The sequence below is a fragment of the Narcine bancroftii genome, chromosome 4 (genome assembly GCF_036971445.1).
Source record: "Narcine bancroftii isolate sNarBan1 chromosome 4, sNarBan1.hap1, whole genome shotgun sequence".
NCBI classification, from domain to species: Eukaryota; Metazoa; Chordata; class Chondrichthyes; order Torpediniformes; family Narcinidae; genus Narcine; species Narcine bancroftii.
The window spans coordinates 146,646,117-146,658,275 of record NC_091472.1 but is presented as its reverse complement, the minus strand read 5'-3'; positions in this window follow the sequence as shown (position 1 = coordinate 146,658,275).

The following is a 12,159-nucleotide window of genomic DNA, read 5'->3' as shown; positions in this document are numbered from 1 at the left end:
CGGGGAAACAGAGGCGGGGAATCAGATATGGGGAATCAGAGGTGGGGAATCAGGGGCGGGGAATCAGTGGCAGGGAATCAGAGCTGGGGAATCAGAGGTGGGGAATCAGAGCTGGGGAAACAGAGGCCGGGAATCAGAGGCAGGGAAACAGAGGCGGGGAATCAGATATGGGGAATCAGAGGTGGGGAATTAGAGGTTGCGAATCAGAGGCGGGGAATCAGAGGCGGGGAATCAGAGGCAGGGAATCAAACACGGGGAATCAGAGGCGGGGAATCAGAGCTGGGGAATCAGAGGCGGGGAATCAGAGTTGGGGAATCAGAGGCGGGGAATCAGATATGGGGAAACAGGGGCGGGGAATCAGAGGCAGGGAAACAGAGGCGGAGAATCAGATATGGGGAATCAGGGGTGGGGAATCAAAGGTTGGGAATCAGAGGCAGGGAATCAGAGGCGTGGAAACAGAGGCGGGGATTCAGATGTGGTGAATCAGAGATGGGGAATCAGAGGCAGGGAATCAGAATCAGAAGCGGGGTATCAGTGGCCGGGAATCAGAGGAAGGTAATCAGAGGCAGGGGATCAAACACGGGGAATCAGAGGCTGGGAATCAGAGCTGGGGAATCAGAGGCGGGGAATCAGAGCTGGGGAATCACAGGCGGGGAATCAGAGATGGGGAATCAGAGGCGGGGAATCAGAGGCAGGGAATCAGATGCGGGGAATCAGAGGCGGGGAATCAGAGCTGGCGAATCAGAGGCGGGGAATCAGAGGTGGGCAATCAGAGGATGGGAATCAGATATGGGGAATCAGAGGCGGGGAATCAGAGCTGGGGAATCACAGGCGGGGAAACAGAGGCGGGGAATCAGAGGCGGTGAAACAGAGGCGGGGAATCAGATATTGGGAATCAGAGGTGGGGTATCAGAGGTTGGGAATCAGAGGCCTGGAATTTGAGGCGTGGAATCAGAGGCAGGGAATCAGATGCGGGGAATCAGAGGAGGGGAATCAGAGCTGGGGAATCAGAGGCGGGGTATTAGAGTTGGGGAATCAGAGGCGGGGAATGAGACGCGGGGAATCAGAGGGGGGGAATCATAGCTGGCGAATCAGAGGCGGGGAATCAGAGGTGGGCAATCAGAGGCCGGGAATCAGAGGTGGTGAATCAGAGATGGGGAATCAGAGGCGGGGAATCAGTGGCAGGGAATCAGATATGGGGAATCAGAGGCGTGGAATCAGAGGCAGGGAATCAGACACGGGGAATCAGACACGGGGAATCAGAGGTGGGGAATCAGAGATGGGGAATCAGAGGCGGTGAATCAGAGATGGGGAATCAGAGGCGGGGAATCAGAGGCAGGAAATCAGACATGGGGATTCAGAGGCTGGGAATCAGACGGGGGGAATCAAAGGCGGGGAATCAGAGCTGGGGAATCAGAGGCAGGGAATCAGAGGCGGGGAATCAGATATGGGGAATCAGAGGCTGGTATTCAGAGGCGGGGAATCAGAGGCAGGGAATCAAACACGGGGAATCAGAGGTGGGGAATCAGAGATTCGGAATCAGAGGCGGGGAATCAGAGTTGGGGAATAAGAGGCAGGGAATCGGATGTGCGGAATCAGACATGGGGAATCAGAGGTGGGGAATCAGAGGCGGTGAATCAGAGATGGGGAATCAGAGGCGGGGAATCAGAGGCAGGAAATCAGACACGGGGATTCAGAGGCTGGGAATCAAACGGGGGGAATCAAAGGCGGGGAATCAGAGCTGGGGAATCAGAGGCAGGGAATCAGAGTTGGGGATTCAGAGACGGGGAATCAGATATGGGGAAACAGAGGCGGGGAATCAGAGGCGGGCAAACAGAGGCGGGGAATTAGATATGGGGAATCAGATGTGGGGAATCAGAGGTGGGGAATCAGTGATGGGGAATCACAGGCGGGGAATCAGAGGCAGGGAATAGAACGCAGGGAATCAGAGGCAGGGAATCAGAGCTGGGGAATCAGAGGCGGGGAATCATAGTTAGGAATCAGAGGCGGGGAATCAGATATGGGGAAACAGAGGCGGGGAATCAGAGGCGGGGAAACAGAGGCGGGGAATCAGATATGGGGAATCGGATGCGGGGAATCAGAGGTGGGGAATCAGAGCTGGGGAATCAGAGGCGGGGAATCAGAGTTGGGGCATCAGAGGTGGGGAATTAGATATAGGGAAACAGAGGCGGGGAATCAGAGGCGGGGAAACAGAGGCGGGGAATCAGATATGGGGAATCAGAGGTGGGGAATCAGAGGCAGGGAATCAGATGTGCGGAATCAGAGATGGGGAATCAGAGGCAGGGAATCAGAATCAGAAGCGGGGAATCAGAGGCCGGGAATCAGAGGCCGGGAATCAGATGCTGGGAATAAGAGGCCGGGAATCAGAGGTGGGGAATCAGAGTCCGGGAATCAGAGATGGGGATTCAGAGGCGGGGAATGAGATATGGAGAATCAGAGGCGGGGAATCAGAGGCCGGGAAACAGAGGTGAGGAATCAGATATGGGGAATCAGAGGTGGCGAATCAAAGGCGGTGAATCAGAGATGGGGAATCAGAGGCGGGGATTCAGAGGCAGGGAATCAGATGCGGGGAATCAGAGGCGGGGAATCAGAGCTGGCGAATCAGAGGCGGGGAATCAGAGGTGGGCAATCAGAGCCGGGGAATCAGATATGGGGAATCAGAGGCGGGGAATCAGAGGCGGGGAAACAGAGGTGGGGAATCAGATATGGGGAAACAGAGGTGGCGAATCAAAGGCGGTGAATCAGAGATGGGGAATCAGAGGCGGGGAATCAGAGGCAGGGAATCAAAAACGGGGAATCAGAGGCGGGGAATCAGAGCTGGGGAATCAGAGGCGGGGAAGCAGAGTAGGAGAATCAGAGGTGGGGAATCAGATATGGGGAAACAGGGGCGGGGAATCAGAGGCAGGGAAACAGAGGCGGGGAATCAGATATGGGGAATCAGAGGTGTGGAATCAGAGGTTGGGAATCAGAGGCGGGGAAACAGAGGAGGGGAATCAGATATGGGGAATCAGAGGTGGCGAATTAAAGGCGGTGAATCAGAGATGGGGAATCATGGCAGGGAATCAGAGGCAGGGAATCAAACACGGGGAATCAGAGGCGTGGAATCAGTGCTGGGGAATCAGAGGTGGGGATTCAGAGTTGGGGAATCAGAGGCGGGGAATCAGAGGCGGGGAAACAGAGGCGGGGAATCAGATATGGGGAATCAGAGGTGGGGAATCAGAGGTTGGGAATCAGAAGCAGGGAATCAGAGGCGGGGAATCAGAGGCGGGGAATCAGAGGCAGGAAATCCGATGTGCGGAATCGGAGATGGGGAATCAGAGGCAGGGAATCAGAGGCGGGGAAGCAGAGGCGGGGAATCAGAGGCCGGGAATCAGATATGGGGAAACAGAGGCGGGGAATCAGAGGCGGGGAAACAGAGGCGGGGAATCAGATATGGGGAATCAGAGGTGGGGAATCAGGGGCGGGGAATCAGTGGCAGGGAATCAGAGCTGGGGAATCAGAGGTGGGGAATCAGAGCTGGGGAAACAGAGGCGGGGAATCAGATATGGGGAATCAGAGGTGGGGAATCAGGGGCGGGGAATCAGTGGCAGGGAATCAGAGGCCGGGAATAAAAGGCGGGGAATCAGAGCTGGGGAATCAGAGGCGGGGAATCAGAGTTGTGGAATCAGAGGAGGGGAATCAGATATGGGGAAACAGAGGCCGGGAATCAGAGGCAGGGAAACAGAGGCGGGGAATCAGATATGGGGAATCAGAGGTGGGGAATTAGAGGTTGCGAATCAGAGGCGGGGAATCAGAGGCGGGGAATCAGAGGCAGGGAATCGGATGTTCGGAATCAGAGATGGGGAATCAGAGGTGGGGATTCAGTGGTGGTGAATCAGAGAAGGGGAATCAGAGGCTGGGAATCAGAGGCAGGGAATCAGACGCAGGAAATCAGAGGCGTGGAATCATAGCGGGCGAATTAGAGGAGGGGAATCAGAGTTGGGGAATCAGAGGCGGGGAATCAGATATGGGGAAACAGAGGCGGGGAATCAGAGGCGGGGAAACAGAGGCGGGGAATCAGATATGGGGAATCAGAGGTGGGGAATCAGAGGCAGGGAATCAGATGTGCGGAATCAGAGATGGGGAATCAGAGGCAGGGAATCAGAATCAGAAGCAGGGAGTCAGAGGCTGGGAATCAGAGGCCGGAATCAGATGCTGGGATCAGAGGCCTGGAATCAGAGGCGGGGAATCAGAGTCAGGGAATCAGATGCGGGAAATCAGAGGCCTGGAATCAGAGGCGGGGAATCAGAGGCAGGGAATCAGATGCGGGGAATCAGAGGCGGGGAATCAGAGCTGGGGAATCAGAGGCAGGGTATTAGAGTTGGGGAATCAGAGGCGGGGAATCAGATATGGGGAAACAGAGGTGGGGAATCAGAGGCGGGGAAACAGAGGCAGGGAATCAGATATGGGGAATCAGAGGCGGGGAATCAGAGGTGGGGAATCATAGGCAGGGAATCGGATGTGCGGAATCAGAGATGGGGAATCAGAGGCCGGGAATCAGAGGTGGTGAATCAGATATGGGGAATCAGAGGCGGGGAATCAGAGGCAGGGAATCAGACGCGGGGAATCAGAGGTGGGCAATCAGAGGCGGGGAATCAGATATGGGGAATCAGAGGCGGGGAATCAGAGGCGGGGAAACAGAGGCGGGGAATCAGATATGGGGAATCAGAGGTGGGGCATCAGAGGTTGTGAATCACAGATGGGGAATTAGAGGCGGGGAATCAGAGGCAGGGAATCAGACGCGGGGAATCAGAGGCGGGGATTCAGAGCTGGGGAATCAGAAGCGGGGAATCAGAGTTGGGGAATCAGAGGCGGGGAATCAGATATGGGGAATCAGAGGCAGGGAATCAGAGGCGGGGAATCAGAGGCAGGGAATCAGATGCGGGGAATCTGAGGCGGGGAATCAGAGCTGGGGAATCAGAGGTGGGGAATCAGAGTTGGGGAATCAGAGGCAGGGAATTGGATGTGCGGAATCAGAGATGGGGAATCAGAGGTGGGGAATCAGAGGCGGTGAATCAGAGATGCGGAATCAGAGGCGGGGAATCAGAGGCAGGAAATCAGACACGGGGATTCAGAGGCTGGGAATCAGACGGGGGGAATCAAAGGCGGGGAATCAGAGCTGGGGAATCTGAGGCAGGGAATCAGAGTTGGGGATTCAGAGGCGGGGAATCAGATATGGGGAATCAGAGGCGGGGAATCAGAGGCGGGAAAACAGAGGCGGGGAATTAGATATGGGGAATCAGAGGTGGGGAATCAGAGGTGGTGAATCAGTGATGGGGAATCACAGGCGGGGAATCAGAGGCAGGGAATAGAACGCGGGGAATCAGAGGCAGGGAATCAGAGCTGGGGAATCAGAGGCGGGGAATCATAGTTGGGAATCAGAGGCGGGGAATCAGATATGGGGAAACAGAGGCGGGGAATCAGTGGCGGGGAAACAGAGGCGGGGAATCAGATATGGGGAATCGGATGCAGGGAATCAGAGGCGGGGAATCAGAGCTGGGGAATCAGAGGTGGGGCATCAGAAGTTGTGAATCACAGATGGGGAATTAGAGGCGGGGAATCAGAGGCAGGGAATCAGACGAGGGGAATCAGAGGCGGGGATTCAGAGCTGGGGAATCAGAAGCGGGGAATCAGAGTTGGGGAATCAGAGGCGGGGAATCAGATATGGGGAATCAGAGGCAGGGAATCAGAGGCGGGGAATCAGAGGCAGGGAATCAGACGCGGGGAATCTGAGGCGGGGAATTAGAGCTGGGGAATCAGAGGTGGGGAATCAGAGTTGGGGAATCAGAGGCAGGGAATTGGATGTGCGGAATCAGAGATGGGGAATCAGAGGTGGGGAATCAGAGGCGGTGAATCAGAGATGGGGAATCAGAGCTGGGGAATCTGAGGCAGGGAATCAGAGTTGGGGATTCAGAGGCGGGGAATCAGATATGGGGAAACAGAGGCGGGGAATCAGAGGTGGGAAAACAGAGGCGGGGAATTAGATATGGGGAATCAGAGGTGGGGAATCAGAGGTGGTGAATCAGAGATGGGGAATCAGAGGCGGGGAATCAGAGGCAGGGAATCGGACGCCGGGAATCAGAGGCGGGGAATCAGAGCTGGGGAATCAGAGGCGGGGAATCAGAGTTGGGGAATCAGAGGCGGGGAATCAGATATGGGGAAATAGAGGCGGGGAATCAGATATGGGGAATCAGAGGTGTGGAATCAGAGGTTGGGAATCAGAGGCAGGGAATCAGAGGCGGGGAAACAGAGGCGGGGAATCAGATATGGGGAATCAGAGGTGGCGAATCAAAGGCGGTGAAACAGAGATGGGGAATCAGGGCAGGGAATCAGAGGCAGGGAATCAGAGCTGGGGAATCAGAGGTGGGGAATCAGAGCTGGGGAAACAGAGGCGGGGAATCAGATATGGGGAATCAGAGGTGGGGAATCAGGGGCGGGGCATCAGTGGCAGGGAATCAGAGGCCGGGAATAAAAGGCGGGGAATCAGAGCTGGGGAATCAGAGGCGGGGAATCAGAGTTGGGGAATCAGAGGAGGGGAATCAGATATGGGGAAACAGAGGCCGGGAATCAGAGGCAGGGAAACAGAGGTGGGGATTCAGAGGTGGTGAATCAGAGAAGGGGAATCAGAGGCTGGGAATCAGAGGCAGGGAATCAGACGCAGGGAATCAGAGGCGGGGAATCATAGCTGGCGAATTAGAGGAGGGCAATCAGAGTTGGGGAATCAGAGGCGGGGAATCAGATATGGGGAAACAGAGGCGGGGAATCAGAGGCGGGGAAACAGAGGCGGGGAATCAGATATGTGGAATCAGAGGTGGGGAATCAGAGGCAGGGAATCAGATGTGCGGAATCAGAGATGGGGAATCAGAGGCAGGGAATCAGAATCAGAAGCAGGGAATCAGAGGCCGGGAATCAGAGGCCGGAATCAGATGCTGGGAATCAGAGGCCTGGAATCAGAGGCGGGGAATCAGAGGCAGGGAATCAGATGCGGGAAATCAGAGGCCTGGAATCAGAGGCGGGGAATCAGAGGCAGGGAATCAGATGCGGGGAATCAGAGGCGGGGAATCAGAGCTGGGGAATCAGAGGCAGGGTATTAGAGTTGGGGAATCAGAGGCGGGGAATCAGATATGGGGAAACAGAGGTGGGGAATCAGAGGCGGGGAAACAGAGGCAGGGAATCAGATATGGGGAATCAGAGGCGGGGAATCAGAGGTGGGGAATCATAGGCAGGGAATCGGATGTGCTGAATCAGAGATGGGGAATCAGAGGCCGGGAATCAGAGGTGGTGAATCAGATATGGGGAATCAGAGGCGGGGAATCAGAGGCAGGGAATCAGACGCGGGGAATCAGAGGTGGGCAATCAGAGGCGGGGAATCAGATATGGGGAATCAGAGGCGGGGAATCAGAGGCGGGGAAACAGAGGCGGGTAATCAGATATGGGGAATCAGAGGTGGGGCATCAGAGGTTGTGAATCACAGATGGGGAATTAGAGGCGGGGAATCAGAGGCAGGGAATCAGACGCGGGGAATCAGAGGCAGGGATTCAGAGCTGGGGAAATAGAAGCGGGGAATCAGAGTTGGTGAATCAGAGGCGGGGAATCAGATATGGGGAATCAGAGGCAGGGAATCAGAGGCGGGGAATCAGAGGCAGGGAATCAGACGCGGGGAATCTGAGGTGGGGAATCAGAGCTGGGGAATCAGAGGTGGGGAATCAGAGTTGGGGAATGAGAGGCAGGGAATTGGATGTGCGGAATCAGAGATGGGGAATCAGAGGTGGGGAATCAGAGGCGGTGAATCAGAGATGGGGAATCAGAGGCGGGGAATCAGAGGCAGGAAATCAGACACGGGGATTCAGAGGCTGGGAATCAGACGGGGGGAATCAAAGGCAGGGAATCAGAGCTGGGGAATCTGAGGCAGGGAATCAAAGTTGGGGATTCAGAGGCGGGGAATCAGATATGGGGAAACAGAGGCGGGGAATCAGAGGCGGGAAAACAGAGGCGGGGAATCAGTGGCGGGGAAACAGAGGCGGGGAATCAGATATGGGGAATCGGATGCAGGGAATCAGAGGCGGGGAATCAGAGCTGGGGAATCAGAGGCGGGGAATCAGAGTTTGGGCATCAGTGGTGGGGAATTAGATATAGGGAAACAGAGGCGGGGAATCAGAGGCGGGGAAATAGAGGCGGGGAAACAGAGGCGGGGAATCAGATATGGGGAATCAGAGGTGGGGAATCAGAGGAAGGGAATCAGATGTGCGGAATCGGAGATGGGGAATCAGAGGCAGGGAATCAGAGGAAGGGAATCAGATGTGCGGAATCGGAGATGGGGAATCAGAGGCAGGGAATCAGAGGCGGGGAATCAGAGGCGTGGAATCAGAGGCCGGGAATCAGATATGGGGAAACAGAGGCGGGGAATCAGAGGCGTGGAATCAGAGGCCGGGAATCAGATATGGGGAAACAGAGGCGGGGAATCCGAGGCGGGGAAACAGAGGCGGGGAATCAGATATGGGGAATCAGAGGTGGGGAATCAGAGGTTGGGAATCAGAGGCAGGGAATCAGAGGCTTGGAATCAGATGCAGGGAATCAGATGCGGGGAATCAGAGGCGGGGAATCAGAGCTGGGGAATCAGAGGTGGGGAATCAGATTTGGGGAATCAGAGGCGGGGACTTAGATATTGGGAAACAGAGGCGGGGAATCAGAGGCGGGGAAACCCAGGCGGGGAATCAGATATGGGGAATCAGAGGTGGGGAATCAGAGGCAAGGAATCAGATGTGCGGAATCAGAGATGGGGAATCAGAGGCAGGGAATCAGAATCAGAAGCAGGGAATCAGAGGCCGGGAATCAGAGGCCGGAATCAGAGGCGGGGAATCAGCGGCAGGGAATCAGATGCGGGGAATCAGAGGCGGGGAATCAGAGCTGGGGAATCAGAGGCGGGGTATTAGAGTTGGGGAATCAGAGGCGGGGAATCAGATATGGGGAAACAGAGGTGGGGAATCAGAGGCGGGGAAACAGAGGCAGGGAATCAGATATGGGGAATCAGAGGCGGGGAATCAGAGGTGGGGAATCATAGGCAGGGAATCGGATGTGCGGAATCAGAGATGGGGAATCAGAGGCCGGGAATCAGAGGTGGTGAATCAGAGATGGGGAATCAGAGGCGTGGAATCAGAGGCAGGGAATCAGACGCGGGGAATCAGAGGTGGGCAATCAGAGGCGGGGAATCAGATATGGGGAATCAGAGGCGGGGAATCAGAGGCGGGGAAACAGAGGCGGGGAATCGGATATGGGGAATCAGAGGTGGGGCATCAGAGGTTGTGAATCACAGATGGGGAATCAGAGGCGGGGAATCAGAGGCAGGGAATCAGACGCGGGGAATCAGAGGCGGGGATTCAGAGCTGGGGAATCAGAGGCGGGGAATCAGAGTTGGGGAATCAGAGGCGGGGAATCAGATATGGGGAATCAGAGGCAGGGAATCAGAGGCGGGAAAACAGAGGCGGGGAATCAGATATGGGGAATCAGAGGCGGGGAATCAGAGGCAGGGAATCAGACACGGGGAATCAGAGGCGGGGAATCAGAGATGGGGAATCAGAGGCGGGGAATCAGAGGCAGGGAATCGGATGCCGGGAATCAGAGGCGGGAAATCAGAGCTGGGGAATCAGAGGCGGGGAATCAGAGTTGGGGAATCAGAGGCGGCGAAGCAGATATGGGGAAATAGAGGCGGGGAATCAGATATGGGGAATCAGAGGCAGGGAATCAGATATGGGGAATCAGAGGCTGGGAATCAGAGGGGGGGAAACATTGGCGGGGAATAAGATATGGGGAATCAGAGGTGGGGAATCAGGGGCGGGGAATCAGTGGCAGGGAATCAGAGGCGGGGAATCAGAGGCGGGGAATCAAAGGAATGGAATCAGACACGGGGAATCAGAGGTGGGGAATCAGAGATGGGGAATCAGAGGCGGGGAATCACAGGCAGGGAATCAGACGCGGGGAATCAGATGCGGGGAATCAGAGCTGGGGAATCAGAGGTGTGGAATCAGAGTCGGGGAATCAGAGGCAGGGAATCGGTTGTGCGGAATCAGAGATGGGGAATCAGATGTGGGGAATCAGAGGCAGTGAATCAGAGATGGGGAATCAGAGGCGGGGAATCAGAGGCAAGAAATCAGACGGGGATTCAGAGGCTGGGAATCAGACGGGGGGAATCAAAGGCGGGGAATCAGAGCTGGTGAATCAGAGGCAGGGAATCAGAGTTGGGGATTCAGAGGCGGGGAATCAGATATGGGGAAACAGAGGCGGGGAATGAGAGGCGGGCAAGCAGAGGCGGGGAATTAGATATGGGGAATCAGAGGTGGGGAATCAGAGGTGGTGAATCAGAGATGGGGAATCACAGGAGGGGAATCAGAGGCAGCGAATAGAACGCGGGGAATCAGAGGCAGGGAATCAGAGCTGGGGAATTAGAGGCGGGGAATCAGATATGGGGAAACAGAGGCGGGGAATCAGAGGCGGGGAAACAGAAGCGGGGAATCAGACATGGGGAATCGGTTGCGGGGAATCAGAGGCGGGGAATCAGAGCTGGGGAATCAGAGGCGGGGAATCAGAGTTGGGGCATCAGAGGTGGGGAATTAGATATGGGGAAACAGAGGCGGGGAATCAGAGGCGGGGAAACAGAGGCGGGGAATCAGATATGGGGAATCAGAGGTGGGGAATCAGAGGCAGGGAATCAAATGTGCGGAATCAGAGATGGGGAATCAGAGGCAGGGAATCAGAATCAGAAGCGGGGAATCAGAGGCCGGGAATCAGAGGCCGGGAATCAGATGCTGGGAATAAGAGGCCGAGAATCAGAGGTGGGGAATCAGAGTCCGGGAATCAGAGATGGGGATTCAGAGGCGGGGAATGAGATATGGAGAATCAGAGGCGGGGAATCAGAGGCGGGGAAACAGAGGTGGGGAATCAGATATGGAGAATCAGAGGTGGGGAATCAAAGGCGGTGAATCAGAGATGGGGAATCAGAGGCGGGGAATCAGAGGCAGGGAATCAGATGCGGGGATTCAGAGGCGGGGAATCAGAGCTGGCGAATCAGAGGCGGGGAATCAGAGGTGGGCAATCAGAGCCGGGGAATCAGATATGGGGAATCAGAGGCGGGGAATCAGAGGCGGGGAAACAGAGGCGGGGAATCAGATATGGGGAATCAGAGGTGGGGAATCAGAGGTTGTGAATCAGAGATGGGGAATCAAGGCGGGGAATCAGAGGGAGGGAATCAGACGCGGGGAATCAGAGGCGGGGTTTCAGAGCTGGGGAATCAGAGGCGGGGAATCAGAGTTGTGGAATCAGAGGCAGGGAATCAGATATGGGGAATCAGAGGCGGGGAATCAGAGGCGGGGAAACAGAGGCGGGGAATCAGATATGGGGAATCAGAGGTGGGGAATCAGGGGCAGGGAATCAGTGGCAGGGAATCAGAGGCGGGGAATCTGAGGTGGGGAATCAGAGGCAGGGAATCAGACACGGGGAATCAGAGGCGGGGAATCAGAGATGGCGAATCAGAGGCGGGGAATCAATGGCAGGGAATCGGACGCCGGGAATCAGAGGCGGGGAATCAGAGTTGGGGAATCAGAGGCGGGGAATCAGAGTTGGTGAATCAGAGGCGGGGAATCAGATATGGGGAAATAGAGGCGGGGAATCAGATATGGGGAATCAGAGGTGTGGAATCAGAGGTTGGGAATCAGAGGCAGGGAATCAGAGGCGGGGAAACAGAGGCGGGGAATCAGATATGGGGAATCAGAGGTGGCGAATCAAAGGCGGTGAAACAGAGATGGGGAATCAGGGCAGGGAATCAGAGGCAGGGAATCAGAGCTGGGGAAACAGAGGCGGGGAATCAGATATGGGGAATCAGAGGTGGGGAATCAGGGGCGGGGAATAAGTGGCAGGGAATCAGAGCTGGGGAATCAGAGGTGGGGAATCAGAGCTGGGGTAACAGAGGCGGGTAATCAGATATGGGGAATCAGAGGCAGGGAATCAGACACGGGGAATCAGAGGCGGGGAATCAGAGATGGCGAATCAGAGGCGGGGAATCAGAGGCAGGGAATCGGACGCCGGGAATCAGAGGCGGGGAATCAG